General features: G+C 38.6%; 1 long non-coding RNA gene across 2 annotated transcripts; it reads right to left on the bottom strand.

The window, feature by feature from the left end:
- On the bottom strand, positions 1–27,408 carry LOC138827365 (uncharacterized). 2 transcript variants are annotated; one of them, XR_011372053.1, is made up of 5 exons: positions 27,173–27,408; positions 5,052–5,168; positions 3,526–3,576; positions 1,385–1,580; positions 1–648 (listed from the first exon to the last, which is right to left on the bottom strand). It is a non-coding gene; the product is annotated as an uncharacterized lncRNA (long non-coding RNA). The 2 variants fall into 2 exon arrangements; XR_011372054.1 differs by lacking the exon at positions 27,173–27,408 and adding an exon at positions 16,796–16,954.

Raw genomic sequence — 27,408 nt, 5'->3', positions numbered from 1 at the left:
CAGACCTAAGAAAGGAGACCTCCAGTTTCAAAGGTGAATCATCTGGGGTTGAGGAACACCAGAGAACTCTTCATTTGTTTGTTTAGCTTTACTTGATATTGTAACCCAGTTCTTGCACGGCAGTAGATTAGAATAAGTTTAGGGCATTAAATATTAAAAATAAAACAAAAATAAATACTCCACCACTTTTTGCTTCAATCACTTCTAACCTCAAAGATATATATATTTTCTAACAAGATGCTTAGAAGAAACTGAAGAATACTCCACTTCTATCTTCTCCCTTAAGACTCTCTTTAGATTCCATATCGAGAACAGTGAAGTTATTCTTTGCAGAATTATTTCAATAGATTATTTTTCTCATGGTCTTGCATTTGCTCAACAAGATGTATGAAGAAGAATAGAGTTAAATCACACATTCCTTGGATTACAGTGTCTGTTACAAAGTCAATACTTTTATGTCCTACTTCTCAGTTCCCCTCTTAGCTCTTGAGTGATTTCCAATTAATCATAGCTTCTTGGGTTCAGGTCTGGTAAAGCTGAAGGACTATAAGGCCTCCCGCACTGCTATATCTTCATGGTTTCTCTTTCAAAACTCTTTTATTTGGATGTGGAATTTATTTTCATGTCTTCAATTTGTTCTGCAATACACTGAACCAAATAGACTCTAAAATCACTTTAGGTAGCAACAACATTAAGACAATCTATATCAAAAAATTTTGGCCTCCCACCACTGCAGAAGCCAATATGCTTAGCTAGGGCTTCTAAGAACGCGTTTGCTTACCTTTTCAATTTTCCCAATTCTTTTCTGATCTCAAAAGTTTTTGGCTTATGTAATTAGATAGGTCTTCACTATCTCATGTTAATAAGGATATTATATTTTTGAGCTACTTAGAAATGAGAAATAATTGGTTTGAAGTATCCAATCAAATTTTTTTCTGTGTTCCACTGCTTCACGAGGAAAGACATTGTGGAAAGTATTACAAACAGAAAAGTGTAAACCCAATACCTTCTATCATTGTGGAGGACATTCTCTCCCTAAATAATTTGAACCAAATTATCTTTTTCAGGAAATTACTGTTTGGTAATTGAAGTCAATTCACAAATTTTAATTTCTTATTTTTTTTAAAAAACTTTGAGTGTAAATACCACTACAACCTTGTTTTTACACAGTAAGAGTATTTTTCCTGGTTAAGGACAATTCTCAAGGGAACCTACATGATTTACAGCAAGGTTTGTGAGGTTTGTGAAGAGCCATCTTCACTCACATTGCTCCTTCTCAGCTAAGTCTCTATGGATTTCTTTACATGAAACACTATTTTTCCAGGTAATTTAAAATTTTCTTAATAGGCTTAGTTGTGAAAAAGTTTGAACAATTAAAATTTACCTGTCATAAATTTTTAAACTTTTTTGAAATTCCTTTATCAGAATCGCGAATTCACCAATCCTAATTCCAAATTTACCATAAAAACAGTTAATATGTTTTTTCCTGATATGCTGTCCATGAATCTATCATTTTCCAGTGGCTTCGTTATGCATGTATATGATCATATGAGCGGATGTTGAGCAAAATGAACTCCAAGCTATGGAAACAGAGTCATTTATTAGCAGTTGTGGTTTCTAATGTACAATGTGATTTCTATTTTCTTTGGGATTTTCCTCTATGGTTTATCCCTTGCTGTATTTGATTTTGGTACCCTGTCAATTGTGCATACATTTACCTTAATTAGGGAAGGGAACAGGAACAACAAAATGGCGAGACAGAGGACAAAGGGCAAACCAATGCAATAGCAATACTCACAAGACAATAAGTTGGAAATGTACATTACAACTTGTGAGGCGTATTGGGGTGAAGTAAAACTGAGAGAAAAATGAGAGAGGGGGTAACAAGTTTGAAAAGTTGTGTATTCACTAGCTTACAATTGCTGTAACCCCACTGAACATCACTTTGACATTAAAATTAAATTTAAAAAATAAGCTGCATGAAATAAAATTTCACTGTATTGGTATAGTAAATATTATTATTTATGTAGTAACTTTTTAAAAATCAGTACTATTTGACATCTAATTTGAATTAATTACCCATTTTTAATCACAGGGCCATCCACTTGAATGTTGTCCAACTGGACAATATTTTCACAATATACTTGCCAATATTTTGAAAAAAAATAAATTTAGTACTTTCTCATACTAAAACAGAAAACACGTTAATTTTACAGAAACCCAGAAGTTTTAAAAGTAAATAAGTTGTTAAGAGGACAGAATATATGTGGTCTTCAACATTCCTCTGACTAATAACTACTCATTTTGAAATAATGAACATTCCATACCTGAGAGATTCAAAATAGTATTTTTTTGCATGTTATGAAATCCTGCTATAGGTACATTTTCCAATGGGGTGTTACAGATAGAGAAATCAACAGAAAAATTGCCACATTCTGGTATAGTATAAAACTTTGAAACATCAGTTATAATTAATTCTTCAAGAGTAAGCAATTGTTTATCAGAATTAAGCTATTACTTCTATGACCATCAATCCCAAGGTTTATGCAATAAAGTCATCCTAGACCAACGGTTTCCAACTTGTAGGGTGCACCTCGAAATTCCCTTAATTCACGTCATGAATAGCTTATCTCCATTGTGAAAAAATACTACACCTCTGCTAATGTGATGCCCTACGTGTTCTGGAAAAAGCACCACAAAAAAACTGGGTTGCATCATTTTTCCTCCACTGGTATTCTTGCAAATATTATTTATATTTATACTTTTATAACTATCATAGATAAACAGGATTCTAATATCAGAAGATTACATTTCAAAGCCCACCTAGGCAGGAAGGTTCCCTAGATTCTTATCTCCAATAAACTTCTCAGCAAAAGCCAGACACAAGTGGTAGTGATGTTGAAGTGGTAGGGCACAAGCCTTGAGCATAAACAGCCTCAGAGACCGTGTCCAGGCCCAGATTTAAACTCCTAGGACAAACCAATAAAACAAAAACAAAAACAAACCCCAAACCTAGCATTTTTCTCATTGTATACAGAGACATGTAATTAAGGAAATTGCTTCCTGTATTACATACAGGTAGAAGAAAGAAATCACATAATTATTCTCTTCATACAATGTGATACCAAAGCCTCAAAAAATTGCTCTTTTTCTAAATTTATAAATTAATATCATCCATTGTTGGCAACTCTGTCTACATTATTCACATCATTTTATAAATAAACTGTTTGAAATATCTATTAACAGAGTTCTAAATATAGATCCCTTGAAAGTATATTCTAGGCAAATAGAATGCAGGAAACATTTGTAAATTTGTCAATTAAACCCTCTACTTAAAAAGAATTTTGTAGTATCCTATAGAATATGAAATTACAAACAAAACCAAAATATATATTTTAAATCTAAACTTTAATTTAGCAAGATCTATAAAGTCCTACATTAGACGAAGTTTGCTATATCGCTAGGCTTAAGCTTTTGTAATCCTTCATCCTTTCCTTGGAATCTAACAGAATGAAGATTACTTACTTTTTCAAATTTTGGATGGAAATCATGAGCCATTTTGCATCTAGGAGTGTTCTGTAATGAAGAGAGCATTTAAAAGCACAACTGAGGATTATATATGAGTTGCATTTCAATAGGAAACGACTTCTCAACACATAATGACAAAATTAGCCCAAACTACCAATTGCGTATTTCTTTCTTGTTTCGTTTCTTTTATTGAGACAAAATTATACTGCCTGGTCCAGCGAAGGTATCACTATGTAATTCCAGTTTCTAATGTCCTGTCAGTCTGAGTGCTAGAATTCTAGGCTTGTATCACATTGGTTTATTTAATCTAGATACAGACTAGCAATTCTGAACTTCTCCAGTCATATCATCCACTAGACTGCTCAGACTGTTCATGTACTATTTTAAAAGGTGTTCTAACATTTCACAGAGGATATGATCATTTTCAGATACACCTGTGGGGTCTCTGACTCATTCCTCCATGGATCCGATCCCTTTCATAATGATTACTTGACTCTCTTACTGTCTCCGGTCCCTATCTATGTAATTTTCTTAAACTTTTTTGAAGAAAATTCACTTGAGAACTTTCTAACATTAAAAATTATCACTTGATTCTAGTCTTACTGAGGACATATTATCTATTGTTTCCTAACTTTTCTACATATTCTGAGAATTGCTTCATTTTTATATTTGTGTGTGCACATATAAGTGCCTCTGTGTTTATGTGTATGTTTGTACGTATGTATGCAAAAGCCTCAAGCTCTTATTCAGCCATCTTGCTCATGACTGGTATTCCATCACTTGAGCCATTCTTCTAATACAGCTTTTGGCTCATTAATTATAAATAGTATCTCAAAGACTGTTCTGCCCAGGCTGGATACTAACCTGAGCTGAATAGCAGAGGGACAGAGCCCAGGACCAGAGTTCAAGTGCCAAGACAACTACCAACAAAAAATATATAAGTAAAGGAAAGAAAACAAATGTGATCTTATCCACCAGTTCATGGCTCGTATAATCCCTGCTCTCTCAAGATGGACTTTTTTTCCAGTTAAGTCCATGCTCTTATATCTGACTTGCATTGTAAACAGAATTATTCTTCCATTCTACTTTCTACAAATTTGCGTGATTAACAAGCGTGATTTAGAAAGAGAGTGGCCTCATACTTCGTGTTCCACGTAGGAGTAATGATTTCCCTATATCACTTTCATAAATCTACATACTAGACTTGGCTTTATTGTTTCAATATTGTCTTATTTGTACAGTCTTCTATAGCGTAATGAACCCTTAAACTTAAACACAGAACTTCTCTTTTTCCTATTATTGCTATTGATTCCCCTACTGTTAACTCATGTACACTTGGGAAATAATGTGCAGCACATACACTCATTAAAAAAATGATCTGAGAACCTTCTCCCCATTTAAAATTCGCCTTAATTTACAGAGGACTTACAAAGTTTGAACTCAATATACTCATGGATAATGTATTTATAAGCAATATAAATGTTATTTTCTCTTTACTAAGTTGTCTCTGAAACACGTGTTACCTCAGGTCCAAAGGTGTCCTTGTGTTATTTCGGTGAAGCTAGAAAACATTCATTATACCTCAAGCATCACCATCGATTGTTCCTGGAAGTAACTGTTACTGGATGTGGAAACTGATCCTAGGAGGAGAATGGAATACAGAGGATTGACAAAGTTCAAGTTAACTTGTGATTTCCTTTTTACTGTATGAGAAAAGCACAAAGATGGCGACAAGGCAGTAGGGAAATACCAAAGCTCTCCCCAACCAAAAAGAGAGTTCGAGTTCCAATGCTTAATCTCCCTAAGAGACCGACAACAACAAAAAGACAAACACTCAGAGAAAAACAGGAGGTGGAAAATAATAAAAAGACAGAGAGGAAAATAAGAATTTCAGAACAGAGAAAAGCGAAGACCCCTCCCCCAACATTCACTGGCCACAAGGCAGCTTGCCAAGCCATGGCCAGCCGGCCCGGAGGGGGCTGCTGGAGTCACAGAGACACAGGGGGCTGCCTGCAGATCACCCGTGCAGAAGCTTCCTGAGGTACCAGTTCACAGACCCTCTGATCACCACAAATAGAGAAACCTACCAGCTGGGAGTCTCCATGATGATCCCACCCCCACCCCTCACTCTCCATCCAAGCAAAGAAGCTCCATCCCACCAAAGCTGCCTGGCACCAGCAGTGCAACAAAGGGAGCTGTCTGCAGATAGCACAGAAGCCACCTGAGGTACTGGTGTCAGACCCGCTGATTGCGATGACCCAGTGGGGGCCACCGGGGTCCCAGAGACACAGAGGGTTGCCTGCAGATCACTCATGCAGAAGATGCCTGAGGTACCGATGTCAGACCCGCCGATTGGGACAACCTGGCAGGGGCTGCCAGGGTCCCAGAGACACAGGGAGCTGCATGCACATAACTCGAGCAGAAGCCGCCTGAGTGTGGACACTGTGGATCCGACAGCTTCGAAAGAAGCAGAGACAAAAGAGCCACCACCGCCCAGCCTAGCCCGCAACCACCCCAACTGAACTCAGATTGCAACAACGACTGACAACCTACACCACACTGAAACAACTAGCTCCAGGGTGAATACCCCAAAGGGGACAGTGTATCCCTCAAGGAGACCAGAGCTGAAGGGAATCCCCAGGCCCTGACCCAGACTGCCTACCCCAACACCCTGACCACAGGACCCAATAAAATTGGGAACTGTTCGACAGCTCCACTGGCCCTTGGAGCACATTCTGCTGGCCAGGCTAGAGCAAGATCACCACTGGAAGGGAGCTTAAACACCCAAGCCAGGAACAGCGCCCCTGGGTCAAGACAATCAACTGTAGAAGAAATGTAAACTGTGTACCCCAGGCTGCATAAACTAGGTGGTATACACAGCAGCACAGGCCTAACCAGCATGCACCAGGTGGGGGGCCAGAACCAGGCCTGGCAATCCGGTACCTGAACAACACAACCAATACCTCCCAACTGAGCATATGCCTCAGCAGAGGGATGAAAAACAGGGAACTGCACCCCTTGGGAAGCACACCTGTGACAACAAAAGACCTGGAGACTCAGCACAAGAGAAGCCAAAACCCCACCAAAACCCAACTCATATACTCTAGGCTGGGATTGGGCAACACAGGCCACCAGCACCTGATAGTAGGCAGGAGCTCAGGCTGGTAAGGTGGCTCAGCATTAGAGTGATAGTCTTGGGCGCATGAGACCCTGGATCCGATTCCTCAGCATCACATGAGCAGAAAAGGTCAGAAGTGGTGCTGTGGTACAAATGGTAGGGTGCCAGCCTTGAGATGAAGTGCTGAAGGACAGCAACCAAACCTATAGTTCAAGCCCACAACCGGCCCCCCAAAAAACCAACCAACCAAACAAACAAAAACATCAGGAGCCCATAGCCGAATCCAGCATCTGGGAGAGTGCATCCAGAGCATCCGATCTTGCCAAGAGCACACGTAGGAACAAACAGAAGCAGTCTAGGGTGCTCATCCCTTCCAAAGGTGGGAATTGCCAGCGATCTAAAGCAGAGAGCTGAGAATCCTATGTAGGTCAGACCCTATGGAGGTACCTATGGAGGTACGCCCCCAACAGAACCCAGACCAGGTACAGACTCTATCTACCAATGCAGAATCAGCAACCAAGCAAAGACAGACACACCAAAATAAAATTGCAGATTAGTCTCCAATAATCCTTGAACCCCATGAGAAAATCACCGAGAAAAATTACAAGGTTTATCACTACCCAGGATAGCAAGCTATCCTCAATAGCCAGCAGCCACACAGGGAGAGCCCCAGTGGGAGCAAAACAGGAATTTAAGAAAAAAACTACATCCAAGGTATGCTGGAGGCTATGACTCAAGAAATAAAGCGAGAAATAGACCAGTAATTGAAAGAGCACAAGGATGAGCTATCAAAAGACATACAAGATCTCAAACAGGAGTTGCATGCAAAAATAGAGGCTGCACAAACCTCAGTAAGAAGTGAGATAAATGCCAAATTATAGGTAGTACATACCTCATTAAGAGGTGAGATCAATAGTTTGAGAACCAACATCGAATCCATAAAGGAATCCATTTCCTCCATACAAACCACAATAGAAGCCACGATCAGCAGAGTGAATGAAATGGAATGTAGAGTGTCAGATACAGAAAACAGAATACACCAACTGGAACAAAAAGTGACAGATATGGAAAAATCACTCAAATTAAGCAAAAGGGAAATTCAAGAGAAAGAAAATAATGCCAAGAAATTTAACCTTCATATAATTGGAGTGGACGAAGGTGAGGAATTTCAGAGCAAGGGAATGCAACACCTATTCAACAAGATTATTGGTGAAAAATGTCCCCACCTCAAAAAAGAACATCTTACCTACATAACAGAAGCATATAGAACACCCAACAAGCAAGATCCCAGGAGAAACATTTCTAGACACATTATAGTAAAAATGATAGATCTGAATAATAAGGAAACAATCTTTCATGCAGCAAAAATGAAGAAGGAGCTATACAACAATGGGGAAAAAATTAGAATCATTGCAGATCTCTCCACACAAACACTGAATGCAAGAAAGGCCTGGGAAAGTACCATACGAGCCCTGAATGCCAATAACTGCCAACCCATACTGATATACCTGGCAAAGCTAGCATTCACATTCGCTGGAGAACTGAAAATTTTTAATAGCAAAGAAAAACTAAATGAATACATAAACATTAAGCCAGGATTACAAAGAATACTAAGAGTGGAGACACAACCTGAAGAAAGAAACCAGGAACTGGGACCTGCACCCAGACAGGCATTAATCAGTCTAACTGAGCAAGCACAGGAGGAAAGAAAAGAAGAAAAACTCAGGAAAACAGGGAATGACAGGTACAACAATGCATCTCTTTATACTTTCTCTTAATATTAATGGGCTTAATTCACCACTCAAAAGAAAAAGAACTGCAGACTGGATCAGAAAACATGACCCATCGATCTGTTGCCTTCAGGAGACCCAGTTCTCAGCCAAACATACAAACAAATTCAGAGTAAAGGGTTGGAAAAGGATCTACCTATTAAATGCCCCCAGGAAGAAAGCAGGTGTAGCTATCCTGATATATGACAAAATAGACTTTTCCTTAAAATCAGTTCAGAAAGATAAGGACGGACACTCCATATTAATACCGAGAACAATCCAAGAGGAGGTATTACCATCATCAACTTATATGCCCCAAATATTGGTGCACACAGATATGTTAAACAAATACTCTCAAACTTACAGAATAAAATAGATCCCAATACGATAATACTAGGAGACTTTAACACACCAATCTCACCAAAGGACAGGTCTACCAACCAGAGGATTTGCAAAGAAGCTACTGAATTAATTGAGGCCGTACTTCAAGCAGAATTAACTGACATCTACCGAGTATTTCACCCTAAAACAACACAGTACACATTCTTCTCAGCAGCTCATGGAACTTTCTCCAAAATAGACCATATCATAGTTCATGCAAGGAACTTAAGCAAATACAACGGGATCAAAATAATACCCTGTATCCTATCAGACCACATTGAAATCAAGCTAGTTCTCAATAACAAAGCATACTGCAGAAATTTCTCTAATACATGGAAATTGAACAGTACACTCCTTAGCAATGCCTGGGTAATGGAAGAGATCAGAGAAGAAATAAAACATTTCCTACAACTCAATGAAAACACTTCACAAAGAAACTTGTGGGACAGAGCAAAAGCAGCCCTGAGAGGCAAATTTATTGCCCTCAGTGCCCACATCAAGAGAATGGAGACAGACCAAGTAAATAATCTAATGTTGCAATTAAAACAGCTAGAAATACAAGAAAAAATAGAACCTAAAGTTAATATACGGAGCCAGATAACCAAATTAAGAGCAGAGGTTAACCAATTACAAAATCAGAAAATTATAGCCAAAATTAACCAAACAAAAAGCTGGTTCTTTGAAAAATAAACAAAATTGATGGACCATTGGCAAGATTAATTAAAACAAGAAGAGAGCAAACCTATATTAACAGGATTAAGGATTCCACGGGAAAAATCACAATACGTAACCAAGATATCCAAACAATCCTAACAGACTACTTTCAAAAGTTATAATCCCTAAAGGAAGAAAACCTGGCAGAAATGGAAGCATTTTTAGAGAAATACAAGTTGCCCAAACTGAGCAAAGAAGAAATAAACCAGTTAAATAAGCCAATATCCTACAACAAATACAGGAAGCTATCAAAAGTCTTCCAACAAAAGAAGCCCAGGGCCAGATGGATTCACAGCAGAATTCTATAAGACCTTTAAAGAAGAACTAATACCCATACTCCTCAAGCTCTTCAGAGAAACAGAGAAGGAGGGAGCTGTCCCAAACTCATCCCCAAACCAGGCAAAGACCCAAACAAAAAGAGAATTACAGGCCAATTTCCTTGATGAACACAGATGCAAAGACCCTTAAGATTCTAGATAACAGAATCCAGGAACACATAAAAAAAACATACACTATGACCAGGTAGGCTTCATCCCAGACATGCATGGATGGTTTAACATATGTAAGTCAATAAATGTAATCCAACACATCAACAGAGCCAAGGTCAAGAATCACATGATTATCGCCACAGATGCAGAAAATGCCTTTCGTAAAATTCAACATTCATTCATGCTAAAAGCTCGGGAGAAAATAGGAATAGGAGAAACATTTCTTAAAACAATAAAAGCCATTTATGACGGACCAATACCCAATATTATACTTAATGTGGAAAAGCTACAACCAATTCTCCTAAAATCAGGAACAAGACAAGGATGCCCACTGTCTCCACTCCTATTCAATATAGTCCTGGAACCCTTAGCCAGGGCAATAAGGCAAGAAAAATACATTAAAGGGTTCAGCATAGGGAAAGAAGTTAAACTATCCCTTTTTGCAGACGACATGATACTATACCTTCAGGATCCCAAAAACTCCATCCCCAAAATCTTAGAAAACATAAATCACTTCTGCAAAGTAGCAGGATAAAAATCAAACCCACAAAAATCAGTTGCCTTCCTGTACACTGACAATGTACAAGAAGAGAGGGAAGTAAAGGGAGCAATCCCATTCACAATAACTGCCCCAAAAATAAAATATTTAGGAATTAATCTAACCAAAGATGTAAAAGAACTATTTAATGAAAACTATAAAAAGTTAAAGAACAAAATTGCAGAAGACACTAGGAAATAGAAAGACCTCCCATGCTCTTGGAAAGGCAGACAATATAGTGAAAATGGCAATACTGCTCAAATTAATATACAAATTCAATGCAATTCCTATTAAAATCCCAATGATGTACATCTCTGAAATACAGGAAAAAGTCCAAAAATTCATATGGAACCACAAAATACCTAGAATAGCCAAAACAATTCTAGGGAATAAAGACAACAAGGGAGGGATGTCCATGCTTTACTTCAAACTCTACTATAGAGCCATAATAACAAAGACAGCATAGTACTGGCACAAAAACAGACCCGAAGATCAATAGAATAGAAGATCCAGAAATAAATCCACATGCCTATAGTCAGTTGACATTTGACAAAGGAACAAAAGACATACAATGGAAGAAACACAGCCTTTTGAACCATTGGAGCTGGGAAAACTGGGTGGCCACATGCAGAAAACTAAAAGTGGACCCCAGCCTATCACCATGCACCAACATCAACTCAAAATAGATTAAAGACCTTAACATTAATCCTGAATCTCTAAAACCACTGCAGGACACTGCAGAGACACTTGAACTAATAGGCACAGGAAGGACTTTCCTGAACAGAGTCCCAGGGACACAACAAATTGGAGAGAGACTCGACAAATGGGACTACCTTAAAATAAAAAGCTTCTGCACAGCTAAATCTATCGCAACCAAGCTAGAAAGACAACCAACTAATTGGGAAAAAATATTTACCAGCAACATATCAGTCAAGGGGCTAACATCCATTATATACAGGGAAACTAATCCCTCCCAAGCCTAACAAACCAATTACTAAATGGGCAAGGGAACTACAGAGAGACTTCTCAGATGAAGAAATAAAAATGGCAAAGAAGCACATGAGGAAATGTTCATCATCCCTGGTGCTGAAGGAAATGCAAATAAAGACAATGCTGAGATACCACCTTACCCCAGTCAGAATGTCTCACATCCACAAATCAGCCAACAACAAATGCTGGAGGGGATGTGGAGGAAGAGGAACCCTATACACTGCTGGTGGGAATGTACACTTATATAACCACTTTGGAAAGCAGTCTGGAAGGTCCTTAGAAAACTAAAATTGAACCTCCCTTACGACGCAGTCATACCACTTCTAGGCATCTACCCTGAACAACAGGAACCAATATACAAGGACACGTGCACCTCCATGTTCATTGCAGCACTGATCTCAATAGCTAGGATATGGAAACCACCCAGATGACCCATCACAGATGAATGGATCCAAAAATTGTGGTATCTATAAACAAAGCAATATTATGCAGCCATTAGAAAATGAAAAATAATGACATTTGGAGGGAAATGGATGGAGCTAGAAGGAATCATGTTGAGCGAGGTAAGCCAAGAGCATAGAGACAAACGGTATATGGTCTCCCTGATAAGTTGATGCGAAATTCAAAATGTTAGTTGGTACAACAAAATTAACAGGACTTAAGAAACAAAGAACTCCCACTCATCTGGTCGAACCACTACTAAAAATCCCGATGCTGCTGATCATATGTATGGTGTATAGTGTACACTGTTATATATTATAGACTGTGATAGACAATTCGCTCCAGGAAAGTTAAAATGAAATTGTGATTTTAAATGAGCATCAATAGTCCACTATATGGTGAAATTATGTAATCACTTAACCACAATTTAAAAAAAAAAGAACTTCAGGGAACCTAGGGAGTGAAGGGATGGTAGGGGGAAAACAATGCAAAGGGTAACAATACTCAATATGAAGTGTACTCATTACCTTGCTCATCTAACTGTAACCTCTGTATAGTATCTTTACAATAAAAAATAAAAAAAGAAATGAATCCAAAGGCTTGAAGGAAACTCTTTCCCTGACTTTTTCTAGTGTGTTTGACTCATACATGACTTTTCTGTAAATTCTAGTTGAGAGTATTACAGAAAGTAATAATTTACCGGGAAGTTCCTGGAAGATGGTGGAGGAGAAGCGAGAAGCTGAAGGCTAAACAAGCTCTCACATAGAAAGCAGATTTAGAGTTCCAGTGAACAGTCCTAAGCCAGAGAATCACACCAAGTTTGCCATCAGAGGACAAAGAGTTAGGCCAGAGAGGGAAAATCCAGGCAAAAAGACAGATCAGAGCACTTGCCAGGAGATGCCACTGCTGCAGAAGCTGTGGCAGCGGCAGCCGTACCCACCATACCTGAAACAGAGAGGCTGGGACGAAGGAGCCAGACGCGGTGGGCAAGCAGATTCTACTCAACACCAGCAAGAACTGACAAAGAGCAGACATCGTCATCCTGTAGTTCGCAGACCAGAGATGACCCAGGGACCAAGACACTGCATGAGTAGAGGCCTAATATCCTCACTCCTTCTCAGCAAGCAGAGGAGGGAAGGCCACCCCCCCCCAGTACTGGAGATATCCATCTTGGATACTGACAAAGCTTTGTGGAGCTGCTAGCTTCAACTCAGGCATTGGAAGAAAACTAGAGACTTTTAGCAGGTCACAAGAACCTAAAGTGACCTGCCAGACTCAACTCCAACCAGAGAAAAGTCACCCAGCACAGGTGCCAGCCCAAGGAATGGCTTTCTTCACTGGATAATTGGAGCCAGAGGCTGCCCCTCCCTTTAGCAGCCTTGACAATCAATTGAAATTTAGTAAACATAAACCCTGAGAGTGGCTACCGGCTGGGCTCTGTGAGTTTCTCACAAACTAACCCCTGGGAAAAGCTACTATTTGCTGAAAGGCCTCAACCCTACACAGAACCTAGCCTCATCACAGCATCTCCAAACTTGAGGAAAAAGCCATCTCCCTCTTTTGTGACACTCAAGCAGATCTCCCTCCCATTGAACAAGCCTGGGAAGAAGATCACAAAATCCTGGGTTAAGCAGAGCATTTTTCTGCCTGTTAAAAAACTGACTTAAGAAACCAACCAAGCCACAGGAAATTCAAACACCACAAGCAGACCAAAGAATGCAAAAAGAGGTTGGCTACGGAAACAAGGGAGTTACAGGATTTTCCCCACCCCTCCCAAAGAAAATAAAAAAAAATTTTTCAATTTTTTTGCACCTTTTATAAAAATTTTTTTTTCCTCCTTCATAGCAGAGCTCACAACAATTCTTCTCCAACTCTTCAATGAAATTGAAAGAGAAAGTTCACTACCAAACACATTTTATGAAGACATCATAGCATTCATCCCAAAACCAGACAGGGACTCAACAAAGAAAGAGTACTAAAGACCCATTTCTTTGATGAATATTGATGCAAAACTTCTCAACAAAATTTTGGCCAATCAAATTCAACAATTCATCCAAAAAATCATACACCACGATCAAACAAGATTCATTTCAGGGATGCAAAGCTGGTTCAATACACGCAAATCAATTAATATTATTCATTACAACAGGAGCAAGGATAAGAACCACATGGTTATCTCAATAGATGCAGAAAAAGCATTCGAGAAGATGCAACACCAATTATGATGAAGATTTTGGAAAAATGAGGAATCCATGGAACATTCCTCAATACAATACAGGCTGTATATGACAAACCTAGAGCCAGCATTATACTTCATGGTGAAAAACTGAAGCCATTTCCTCTTAACTCAGGAACAAGACAAGGATGTCCACTCTATCCACTTCTCTTCAATCTAGTATATTAGAATGCCTAGCTACAGCAATAAGAAAAGATGTAAACATAAAGGGGATCCAAATGGGGAAAGAAGAAGGAAAACTCTCCCTCTTTGCAGATGACATGATCATGTATTTAAAGAATCCCATAGACTCCACTCCCAAATTACTCAAGCTGATTCAAAACTTTGGCAAAGTAGCAGGTATAAAATTCATGCCCAAAAATCAATGGCTTTTCTGTATGCCAACAATTAGAATGTGTGGCTGAAATTAGGAAAGCAACTCCATTTGTAATAGCTCCCCCCAAAAATGAAATACCTAGGAATTAACATAACCAAAGAAGTGAAGGACCACTATGATGAAAACTTTAAAATCTTGAAAAAGGAAATCAAAACAGAACTTAGAAAATGGCAAAACCTCCCATGCTCCTGGATGGAAAGATTAACATCGTGAAAATGGCAATACTTCCCAAGGCTATTTACAAATTCAATGCCATACCTATCAAAATTCCAACGTCATTCTTCAAGGATATAGAAGAGGCAATCGAAAAATTCATATGGAAAAATAAAAGTCCCTGAATAGCAAAAACGCTCCTCAATGGTAAGAATGCTGCTGGAGGAATATCAATACCAAATTTCAAACTCTACTATAAAGCCATAGTAATCAAAACAGCTTGGTACTGGCACAAGAACAGACCTCAGGACCAATGGAATAGAACTGAAAACCCAGAAATGAACCTACAGACCTATAGCCATCTAATATTCGATAAGGGAGCTAAAACAATAGAATGGAACAAAGACAGCCTCTTCAATAAATGTTGCTGGCAAAATTAGTTAACTACTTGTAGAAAACTAAACCTAGATCCTTATAAAACACCTTGCAACAGAATTAAGTCCAAATGGATCAGAGACCTTGAAGTCAAAGCAGAATCTCTTAAAATATTACAGGATGGAATAGGAGAAACCCTAGGTCTCCTTGGCGCAGGCCGAAATTTTCTTAATAAAAACATGGAAAAACAAGAAATCAAAGAAAGGTTGGACAAATGGGATTGCATGAAGTTGCACAGCTTCTGCATGACAAAGGACATAGCTAGCAATATCAATAGAAAGCCCACGTATTCGGAGATCTTCACTACCCATAAAACGGACAAGGGTGTTATTCTAAAATATACTTGGAACCCAAAAAATTAAATCCCCCAACAACAAATCCTCAAAGAGGCAAATGCCCTATAAATAAGTGGGCCAAAGGTTTAAAGAGAAACTTCTCTGAAGAAGAAAGAAGCATGTCCAATAGACCCATGAAGAAATGCTCAACCTCTCTAGCCATAAAAGAAATGCAAATCAAAACAACATTGAGATACCATCTCAACCCAGTTAGAATGGCAAAAATCAAGAACTGTAAAAACAACAGATGCTCAGGGGATGTGGACAGAAGGGAACCTTACTTCATTTTTGGTGGGAGTGTAAACTTTTTCAACCATTTTGGAAAGCAATATGGATGTTTCTCAAAAGAATTCACATAGAGCTCCCCTATGACCCATCAATCCTACTTTTGGGCATTTACCCAAATATTTACAAACACGACCACACTAAAGCTACCACACAACTTTGTTTATTGCAGCATTATTTATCATAGCCAAGTTATGGAACCAACCCAGATGCCGCTCAGTAGATGAATGGATCAAGAAAATGTGGTATATATACAAAATGGAATTCTATGCCTCCATCAGAATGAATGACATTGCCCCATTTGTTAGGAAATGAAAAGTCTTGGAAAAATTTATATTAGGTGAAGTAAGCCAAGCCCAAATTAACATAGATCTCATGGTTTCCCTTATTTGCAATATCAAGTATATGTATGAGTCAAGCAGAAAAGGTCAGATAATTGATGTTAGGAAAATGAACCCTTAGATATGTATTTAAATGTTTTTTTCCTTTAATGCATTCGTTTCTAAGGCATTTATAAGATTATTAACCGTTGATTTGTATGTCCTTGCCACACAGTATAACCCCAACTTTCACTATATTTGATGTCGGTATAGTTTGTGGAGGAGAAAGTGAAAAACAAGTTGTTTAAGGATACAGGTGGTCTCATTTTAACAATGAGAAGTACAAGCTGTCATATCGAAAACGAACTTTACTATTTTGTTTGCGTGGGGAGGATTGGATGAAGGGGGCGAGGGGAGGCTGGGAAGGGATGTGAAGGGTAAAGAAAAGAAGAGAGTGCAATGGTTGATAAGAAATGTACTCATTGTCTTGCCCATGTAATTGTAACCCCTCTGTACAGTATGTTCCCGGACCCCATTTTTTCTAAATCTTTTTTAAATTTTTATTATTACCTTTTTTCAAAAAAAAGTTTTCTAGTAAATTTTTTTCTGTTATAATTTTTATTTTAGCTGTATGTATGTGTGTGCGCGCGTTTTTCTTTCATTCTTTCTTTCTATTTTTTTAAATTACCTTTTGTTTTTGTTTAGCTCTACTGAACTTCTGATCTTTTTTCTTTCTTTCTTATCCTTTTCACATTTTCTTCTCCTTGGTTCTTCTTTATGTTACTTAATTGTTGTTCTGCACATCCTCAGACAAACCTGTAGTCGATTATTAGGCCTTATCACCCATTGTGTACACACTTAATCCACAAATTTATTACTCAATTCAAAACCTCTTAGACTTAAGTTCCTTAATAGCAATACTACTTCTTTATACCTATATAATATTTTAAGTAAGTTTATATTTAAATTTTTCACATCTCCTTTATTTCCCTCCCCTTCTCTCATATTCATGTTTTTCTCTTAATAGATTGTTTCTGTTTCTGCATAATATATTTAATTTTTACTGTTCTATTTTTTCTGTTCTCTTTTTTCCTTTCTCTTTCTTCTTTTTCTCTCTCTGTACTTTCATCCTATCCAGCCTATTTCCTGCTTTGAGATTAGGACTTAAGTTAACTCACCCTGTGCCTTCCCACATCACTCTATTCCTCTTTTTTACCCACATCTCTCCCTAAACCTAATAATTTCTAGCTTACCAAATTCCTTTTGCGGTTTGTAGCCCATTAATATATAGTTGTTTGATGTTGAATAGATGTATCTGTTGAACTAGATTGTATCTGCAGACTATTGACTGTGCAAATAGGGACTTTGGTTGATGCTTGTCTTAAGTTAGTGTTCCAGCACAAAACTGGTGTTATTTTCATCCCAAATGGGCAGAATAGGCAGAAAACCACAAGAAAAATGGCAAGTCCGGGTATCTCCACTCCCACTCATGATAACCAGGGACAGAACAGATAATGAATAATCCAGAGGAGAGTTACCAAATAGCTCTACAAACACTGCTGGCAAACATAATTAATGAAAATATTGAAAACATACAAAGGACTCTGTATGAATGTGATAGGGAGAGACAGGAGGCAAACAAAAGGTAAATGGAGAAAAACAAAAGGTCAATGCAAGAAAAGATTGAAAACACACAAAAGACTCTGTATAAGCGTGATAGGGAGAGAGAGGAGGCAATCCAAAGGTTTATACAGGAAAATCATGAGCATGAGGAAGCTACACAAAAACTGATACAAAATTTGCGTGAGCAGCTTGAGCATACTCAAAGAAAAAGGCAGGAATGGCGTGAACAGGATGAGAACACTCAAAGAAAACTACAGGAATGGCAAGAACGTGAGGAAACCAATCCAAGAGTAATACAGGAATTGAGAGGGCAGGATGAAAATACACAAAGATCATTGAAAGCGTTCATGGGATCCATTAACAAAGAGCTGAAGAAAGTCAGGAAGACCACAAAGGGAATGCTGAATGGAATACAACAGAATGAATGGGAGTCCTAGGAACCAATAACCAGTCAACTAAGTGATTTGAAAATAAACACAGAACACCAAACTAAGGAAGAAGTTCATACAAGATCTAAAAAAAAATTTCAACAAAGAATTTGAAGCCATCAAATCTGACCAATTATAAGGAAAAGAAATACAAAACGAAGTAGAAATTCTTGACAGCAGTTTAGACCATGCAGAAGATCGAATCTCGGGATTGAAGACAGCCTAGATATTACAGAGAAAGAGCATACAACCATCCAAGACAAGTCCAAGAAATATGGTAGATCTATCCAACACTTGGAAGACACCATCAGAAGGCCTAATCTAAGGATAATGGCTGTAGAGGAGCACCTAGAAAGAGAAGTTAATGGTCGAGGAAATTTGTTTAACAGGATCCTAGCAGAGCACTTCCCAAACATGGAAAAAGATAGGGCTCTTCAGTTACAAGAAGCTTTTAGAACCCCAAATAGACAAGACCAGAATAGTACATCCCACTGTCACATTATAATCCACACAGGATCAACTCAGAACAAGGAAAAGATTCTTAAAGCTGTCAAGGAGAAATGATTAATCACCTATAAAGGGAAAGCAATTAGAATCATCTCAGATTTCTCAGCAGAGAAAATAAAAGCAAAAAGAGCCTGGAATGATGTATGCCATGCCCTAAAAACAAACAACTATCAACCAAGAATACTGTACCCAGCTAAAATCTCCTTCATAACTGAAGGCCAAATAAAAAACTTCCATAGCAAAGAAAAATTGAAAGAATAACTTTCCACCGAACCAGCCCTACAAAAAATTCTTAAAGATGTCCTACACATAGAAAACCAACAAGACCACAGTTAAGGCCAAGAAATTGCACCCAAAATGAGAATCCAAGAACCATAGAAAGAACCCAGTTTTCGCAGAACCCAAGAAGGTGGATAACATGGCAGGAACTTCCAAGTAACTCTCAGTCCTATCTCTCAACATTAACGGACTTCACTCTCCAATTAAGCGACATAGACTGTAAAATTGGATTTAAAAAATAAGATCCTTCTATCTGCTGCCTGCAGGAGTCATATCTTGCCATAAAAACAAACACATTTTTAATGTTAAAGGATGGAACAAAATCTACCAAGCAAACAGACCCCATAAACAGACAGAGTTGCAAACCTTAGAGCAGATAAAATAGACTTCAAATTAAAATTAGTGAGAAGAGATAAAGAAGGTGTCTACATACTAATTAAGGGATCTCTCCTTCAGGTGGATATTATAATTCTAAATATTTATTCGCCAAACAAAGCATCACACAAATTTATCCAAAGAAACATTACTTTCCCTAAAATCCCACAGAGATCCAAAGACATTAATTGTTGGGGATTTTAAAACACCACATTCCCCACTAGATGAATCAACTCGGTAAAAACTCAACAAAGAAACCACAGATCTAAACAGCTGCATAGATCAACTAGATTTAACAGACATCTACCGAAGCATCAGAATACACGGTTTTCTCAGCAACACATTAAACATTTTCTAAAATAGACCACATTTTAGGCCACAAAGAAAACTGGTCCAAACTCAGAAACATTGAAGTTATTCCTTGCATTCTCTCTGACCACAAGGGAATAAAATTAGAACTCAACACCAAAAGCCACCAAAGAAATTCCTGTAACAAATGGCTGCTCAACAACACTCGGCTGAATCACGAGTGGGTCATAGAAGAGATAAGGAAGGAAATTCAAATGTTCATGCTATTCAAAAAAAATGAGCACACAAATTACCAGCTCCTCTAGGACAGAGCAAAGGCAGAACTCAGAGGCAAGTTTATAGCTCTGAGTTCCTACATAAACAAATTGAAGAGATCTGAAACTAACAATTCAATGAGACATCTGTACATCCTTGAAAAAGAGCAGCCAGATAAATGCCAATCCAACAGACAGAAAGAATTAATTAAAATTAAATCAAAATTAAATGAATTAGAATCCAAAAAAACTATAGAATAAATCAACAAAACAAAGAGTTGGTTCTTAGAAAAAATTAACAAAATTGAGAGACCCTTAGCAAATCTTATCAGAAAAAGAAGAGAACACACCCAAATAAATAAACTCAGAGATTAGAATGGAAACATCACCACAGAAACCACCAAGATTTAGAATACTATAAGGGAAAACTTCTCAAAATTTTATGCTAATAAGTTTGAGAACTTGGCAGAAATGGCTCTTTTCCTAGCAATTATTGACATGCCAAATCTAAATCAAGATGAATCAAACCATCCTAACAGGCCCATATCAAGCACTGAAATTGAAACAGCAATAAGAGACTTCCAAGCTAAGGAAAGTCCAGGACCAGAGGGTTTTAGAGCAGAATTATACAAGGCCTTCAAAGCAGAGCTCACACTAATACTCCTCCAAACTTAAATGAAATTGAAAGAGAAAGTTCACTACTGAACACATTCTATGAAGCCATCATAACCCTCATCCCAAAACCAGGCAGGGACTCATCAAAGAAAGAGCACTAAAGACCCATTTCTTTGATGAACATTGATTCAAAACTTCTCAACAAAATTTTGGTCAATCGACTTCAAGAATTCATCCAAAAAATTATATAACTCCTTCAAGCAGGATTTATTTCAGGGATGCAAAAGTGGTTCAATATACGCAAATCAATTAATATTATTCATCACATCAACAGGAGGAAGGATAAGAACCACATGGTTATCTCAATAGATGCAGAAAAAGCATTCGAGAAGATCCAACACCCCTTTATAATGAAGATTTGGAAAAATTAGGAATCATGGAACATTCCTCAATACAATAAAGGCTGTATATGACAAACCTACAGCCAGCATTATACTTCATGGTGAAAAACTGAAGCCATTTCCTCTCAACTCAGGAACAAGACAAGGATGTCCACTCTCTCCACTTCTCTTCAATCTAGTATATTAGAATGCATAGCTACAGCAATAAGACAAGATAGAGACATAAAGGGAATCTAAATAGGGAAAGAAGAAATAAAACTCTCCCTCTTTGCAGATTGCATGATCTTGTATTTAAAGAATCCCATAGACTCCACTCCCAAATTACTCAAGCTGATTCAAAACTTTGGCAATGTAGCAAGGTAAAAAATTAACCCCCCAAAATCAATGGCTTTCCTGTATGCCAACAATGAGAAAAGTGTGGCCGAAATTAAGAAAGCAACTCCATTTGTAATAGCCCCACAAAAAATAAAATACCTATGAATTAACATAACCAAAGTAGTGTAGGACCGCTATGATGAAAACTTTAAAAACTTGAAAACAGAAATCAAACAGAACCTAGAAAATGGCATAAACTTTCATGCCCTTGGATTGGAAAGCTTAACATCATGAAAATGGCAAAACTTCCCAAGGCTCTCTACAAATTTAATGAGATACCTCTCAAAATTCCACCCTCATTCTTCAAGGATATAGAAGAGGCAATTCAAAAATTCATATGGAACAGTAAAAGACCCCGAATAGCAAAAACGCCACTCAACGGTAAGAATGCTGCTGGAGGAATATCAATACCAAATTTCAAACTCTACTATAAAGCCATAGTAATCAAAACAGCTTGGTACTGGCATAAGAACAGACCTCAGCACTAATGGAATAGAACTGAAAACCCAGAAATGAACCTACAGACCTCTAGCCATCTAATCTTTGATAAGGAGCTAAAAAAATAGAATGGAAGAAAGACAGCCTCTTCAGTAAATGGTGCTGGCAATATTGGTTAACTACTTGTAGAAAACTAAAGCTAGAACCTTATATATCACCCTGCACCAGAATCAACTTCCAATGGATTAAAGACCTCGGAGTCAAAGCAGACACTCTGAAAACATTACATGATGGAATAGGAGAAAACCTAGGTCTCCTTGGTCCAGGCAGAAATTTTCTTAATAGAGACCAAGAATCACAAGAAACCAAAGAAAGGTTGGACAAATGGGATTGCATGAAGTTTCAGAGCTTCTGCATGGCAAAGGACATAGCTAGCAATATCAATAGAAAGCCCACGTATTGGGAGAAGATCTTCACTAGCCATAAAACGGCCAAGGATCTCTTATCTAAAATATACTTGCAACTCAAAAAATTAAGTCTGCCAACAACCAATCCTCAAAGAAACATCTGCCATATGATTAAGTAGGCGAAAGACTTAAAGAGAAACTTTTCTGAAGAAGAAAAAAAGATGGTCAGTAACCTCATGAAGAAATGCTCAACCTCCCTAGCCATAAAAGAAATGCAAATCAAAACAACATTGAGATACCACCTCACCCCTGTTAGAATGGCTATAATCAAGAACTCTAATAACAAGAGATGCTGGAGGGGATGTGGACAGATGGGAACCTTACTTTATTTTTTCTGGGAGTGAAAACTTGTTCAACCACTTTGGAAAGCAGTATGGAAGTTCCTTAATAAACTCCACATAAAGCTCCCCTATGACCCAACAATCCCACTTTTGGGCATTTACCCAAATATTTACAAACAAGACCACACTAAAGCCACCAGCACAACTTTGTTTATTGCAGCTTTATTTACTATAGCTAAGATATGGAACCAACCCAGTTGCCCTTAAATAGATGAAAGGATCAAGAACATGTTGAATATATACAAAATGGAATTCTATGCCTCTATCAGAAAGAATGACATTGCCCCATTTGGTAGGAAATGGAAAGTCTTGAAAACAATTATGTTAAGTGAAGTAAGCCAACCCCAAAGAAACCTAAGTCCCATGGTTTCCATTATTTGCAATATCTAGTATATGTATGAGTCAAGCAGAAAAGGTTAGGTAATGTGAAGTTAGGAAAATGAAACATCAGATATGTATTTAAATGTTTTTTTTCTTTCATGCATTTGTTTCTAACGCATTTATAAGATTATTTCTTTGTTGCTTTGTATGTCCCTCCCCCACAGTATAAATCCTGCTTTCACTGTATTTGATGTCGGTATAATTTGTGGAGGTGAAAGGGAAAAAAGTCGTTTAAATAAGGATACAGGTGGACCCAATTCAACAATGAGAAATACAATTTGTCATGTCGAAAACGAACTTTACAACTTTGATTCGGGAGCGGGGAGGATTAGGTGGGGGTTGGGGGGAGACTGGGAAGTGATGGGAAGGGGAACAAAGGAGGAGGCTACAATGCTTGATAAGAAATGTAGTCATTATCTTGCCCAAGTAATTTTAACCCCTCTGTACAATATTTTCACCACAAAAAATAAATTAAAAAAAGAAATAATGTGCCATTTGAAGGCCAGCATAGAACAAAAGGAAATAACGTTGTTTTAAACAGGTTCTACTCCAGGGACTGGCAAGGCGGCTCAGTGGTCGAGAGCTTGCCTTGCATGCACGAGGCCCGGGTTCGATTCCTCAGCACCACGTAAGCAAAAATAAGCCAGAAGTGGTGCTGTGGCTCAATTGTTAGAGGGCTAGCCTTGAGTTGAAGAGCTGAGGGACAGTGCCCAGGCCCAGAATTCAGGCCCATGACTGAAACCCCCCCCCCCAAAAAAAAAGTTCTACTGCAAAGAAACAAAGACATGGAGGTTTCAAAGTCTTATCGATGTATATTTCACCCCTGAGATGTTTATCTTCTTGCAGGAGTCATTTATCAATTCCTTTAATTAAGTTCTGAGTTCTCCAGAGCAAGAAGGATTTCAAAGAAGCATCCAGTGAGTATAATCGGGAAAAAGAGCCTCTTCTCAGATCAGTACTTCTTTAAGAGGGTTCCAATGAAATATGGGGTTTTTTTATTTGCTTGTTTGCTAAGTGTGTGTTGGTTCTCTGGCTTGAACCCAGAGGCTGGACCCTGTCCGTGAACAGTTTTCTTTCCTGCCCACCAGCCCCCAAATCTAGTATTCTACTGCTTGAACCAAAACTCCACTTCTGGCTTTTTGCTGTGTAATTACAGATAAGAGTTTGACAGACTCTCTTGCCTGGGTTGGCTTTGAAGTAAGATAATAAGAAAGCCAAGTGACATCAACTGTATAGACTTCTCTTTCCAACGTGAAATATTAGATGAAGTTTATTTTAAAGCTAATATTTGACAATTTTTTTCTTTTTTTATTGTGAGCATACCGTTCAGAGGAGTTACAATTACATTGGCAAGATAACAAGTACATCTCTAATCAAGCATTGTTTCCTCCTCTTTTTTTCCCCATCCCATCCCTTCCCATACTACCCCCTCCCCCCCTCCTGGTCCTCCCTCCCCCCAACCAAAGTTGTAAAGTTCTTTTTTCGACGTTAGAACTTGTACATCTCATTGTTTCAATGGGTCCACCTGTATCCCTAGTTAAACGATTTGTTTTTAGAGAATATGTCCAGCAAATAATCCATAACATTACTCAGCAAAATTAGGTGCACTGAATAATTTTGGAATTATTTGTATTGCTTGGGAAGATTATTGATCTTTTCGTTCCTTTTGCGGAAAGTTAAAAGTCATATTTCACCTTTTTTATTGGTTGTGGCGCTTGAACTCTGATCCTGGGCGCTGTCTCTCAGCTCTTTAGTTCAACTTGAGTGCACTACCACTTTAGTTACAGCACCACTTCTGGGTTTCTGGTGGTAAACTGAAGATTAGTATCTCATGGACTTTACTGATCAGGCTTATTTGAACCACAATCCTCTGGTTTCAACGTCCTGAGTGTCTAGGATTACAGGTGTAAACAAGAAGCACCTGGCAGATATTTGCATTTATGTGCACTGAATAAAACTATGTTGACAATGAATGGAAATTTTAACCAAATGATGACATTGCAGCTTTTCAGAAAAATTGACATAGCAATAAATATGTCCTCTATTTCCATTTTGTTACATTAATGACTCATGAGCTATGGGACCCTTACATTAGCATCCTCTGACATCTGTATAGGTCAATTTAGTATCAGATAATGTTCATAGAGAAATATAGAAAGACTGTGATTTTTAGAAAGCAAAGGAGATCACCTATGAAACAACAGCATAGAAGGAGATACATTTTATCACACAGAGATTAAGAACTAGCCTAAGAGATTTAGAATGCTATAGACAATGAGGTAAAGCCTAGTTGACAACAAGTTCTTCAATAACCAAAAATGGTTCTCTAGAACAGTTTCTGGTATACCTTAGTTACTATCATTTATTCCTTACATCTGCAGTTATTCTTTATCTTCTGTCACAACACTTAATTACCCTCTGCCTTTTTGGTGCCATAACTGACCAAAAGGTTTCAAAATCACACTTAGACTACCCTTCTCTTTGTGATTAGCAGTGACGATACCAAATGCTGGAATCGTTGAATTTCCAGAATTAATCTTCACCTGACATCTAAGCACATTCGTGGCTTTAATAGCTATGACTTAATGAACAAAACTTTTTTTCAACACAGTTTCCTAATATAAGTACATGAATTAGGGACTATTGCCAAGTGTCAATATGGAAGGAGCAATTATATATTACAAGTATGGGTTCTTTATTTTGCATTTACTAACTAAATGTTTTTGTTTTTGTTTTTGTTTTTGTTTTGCCAGTCCAGGGGCTTAAACTCAGGGATAGGGAATTATTCCTGAGGTTTTTTCTTCTTTTTTTTTTGCTCAAAGCTAGCACTCTACCACTTGAGGCACAGCACCACTTCCAGAATTTTTCTTTTTATGTGTTACTGAGGAATTGAACCCAGGGTTTCATGCATGATAGGCAATCACTGTACCATGAAGCCCCATTTCCAGAGCCCTAAATGACTTTCTTAAGATGGCATTACATTTTTATTCAGTAACTATGTATCATAATTTTGGCCAGGTGCTAGAAATGATGTGGAAAGCAACACAATACAATAAATCCAGTAAGGCTGGATGGATAATGAAGAACTGTCATGGTCTAGCCAGGGCACAGAGGGGCTTATCTCATGGAGCTGTTTCAACAGGCTGAGCAAGACAGCACCTGAACTACAGCCCACCTCCAGAATGAGAGGGCAACCTTGGGTTCTAGCCACATGTGGATGCCGAACCCCCTCCTCCAGCACCCATTCAACCATTTCTTGTGAAAGAGGGAGAGAAAAAAAGTCACAATTACAATTAAGAAGGTTGCTGGTGGCTTAGAACTCTAATCCTAACTACACAGGAAGCTGAGATACAAGAATCATGGTTCATAGCCAGCCCCGGCAGGAACGTCTGTGAGACTCTTATATCCAAAAAAACACCAGAAAACCAGAAATGGTGCTGTGGGATTAAGTGGGAGAGTGCTAGCCTTTTGCTGAGGAGCTCGGGAACAGTGCCCAGACCCAGAGTTCAAGCCCCACGACTGACAAGAAGTGGACTTCCTACCACCAGAAGTCTACTGAATAACAACCATTGTCTTAGGGAGCATCGTAGCAAAGTTAGGCTGAGCTTCCTGTGAAGTTGAAGTCCTAAGTAGGTCACCAGGCTTCTGTGTGCCTCGGTTTCCCCAGCTGCAAAACTCCACAGAATGAAGGATCCCCTTCCATATGGGGATAGGTTAATGATGAAAGAGAGCCATGTTTTGTTTCATAATCCCACATCTGTTGCATGATTAATAAAAGACCTCATCTGAGCCCTTTCCAGGTATCTTCTTGTCATTTGCTCACAGAACTGCAGAGAACCTTATCTGTAGGCTGCTCCCTCTGTGCCTAGCCATGTTCCACAGATCCCTCTGTATAAATCCCTTGTTTCCTAACAACTGTCCTGTGAGGAAAATGAGGTCTGATGGTTGCGGCCCTACCCAGAGCTTTACCTATGGTCAAGAATCGGCTGCTGTGGAATAAAAGTTGGGGATAAGCCATCTAAATTGATGACTGCGCATGTTGCAACCTGTCTACCAACCCAACTACAGAGGACCAGGCCTGGAAGAGCATACCTGTCACAGATAGGAGAACCTCGATCCAGCCCAGCCAGACCATATATTGAGTCTCTGTTTTAGAAATGCCCAAGACAGAAAGTTGGTTCCTCAGAGCCAGGGAGAGGAAACAAGCAGGGGTCATGGTGCCTCCAAGGGTGTTCTGACCTCAGCAGGGGTGGTTTGGGGGCGGCCACTCACCTGTGCTGCTGGGAGAAGCTGCTGGAGGCTGCTCCAGGTGGGGCCAGCAGTGATGGCAGTGGTTTTGTGGACAAATGGGCCCAAAGTAGAGAACCAGGTCCAGGGATCAGGTTGGGGCTTTAATCGGGCTGGCAGTGAGACATTGCCTGATATTTGAAATCTCAAAACTTGGGAAAGGGGGAAAGCAGCTGGGGCACCGGCAGGCTTCTCAATTTCCTACTATACTCCGAAGTCGC

The sequence above is a fragment of the Dipodomys merriami genome, unplaced genomic scaffold (genome assembly GCF_024711535.1).
Source record: "Dipodomys merriami isolate MVZ:Mamm:240054 unplaced genomic scaffold, mDipMer1.0.p SCAF_1544, whole genome shotgun sequence".
NCBI lineage: Eukaryota > Metazoa > Chordata > Mammalia > Rodentia > Heteromyidae > Dipodomys > Dipodomys merriami.
Note: the sequence above shows the minus strand (reverse complement) of the source record. Positions and strands in the feature narration are given on the sequence as shown.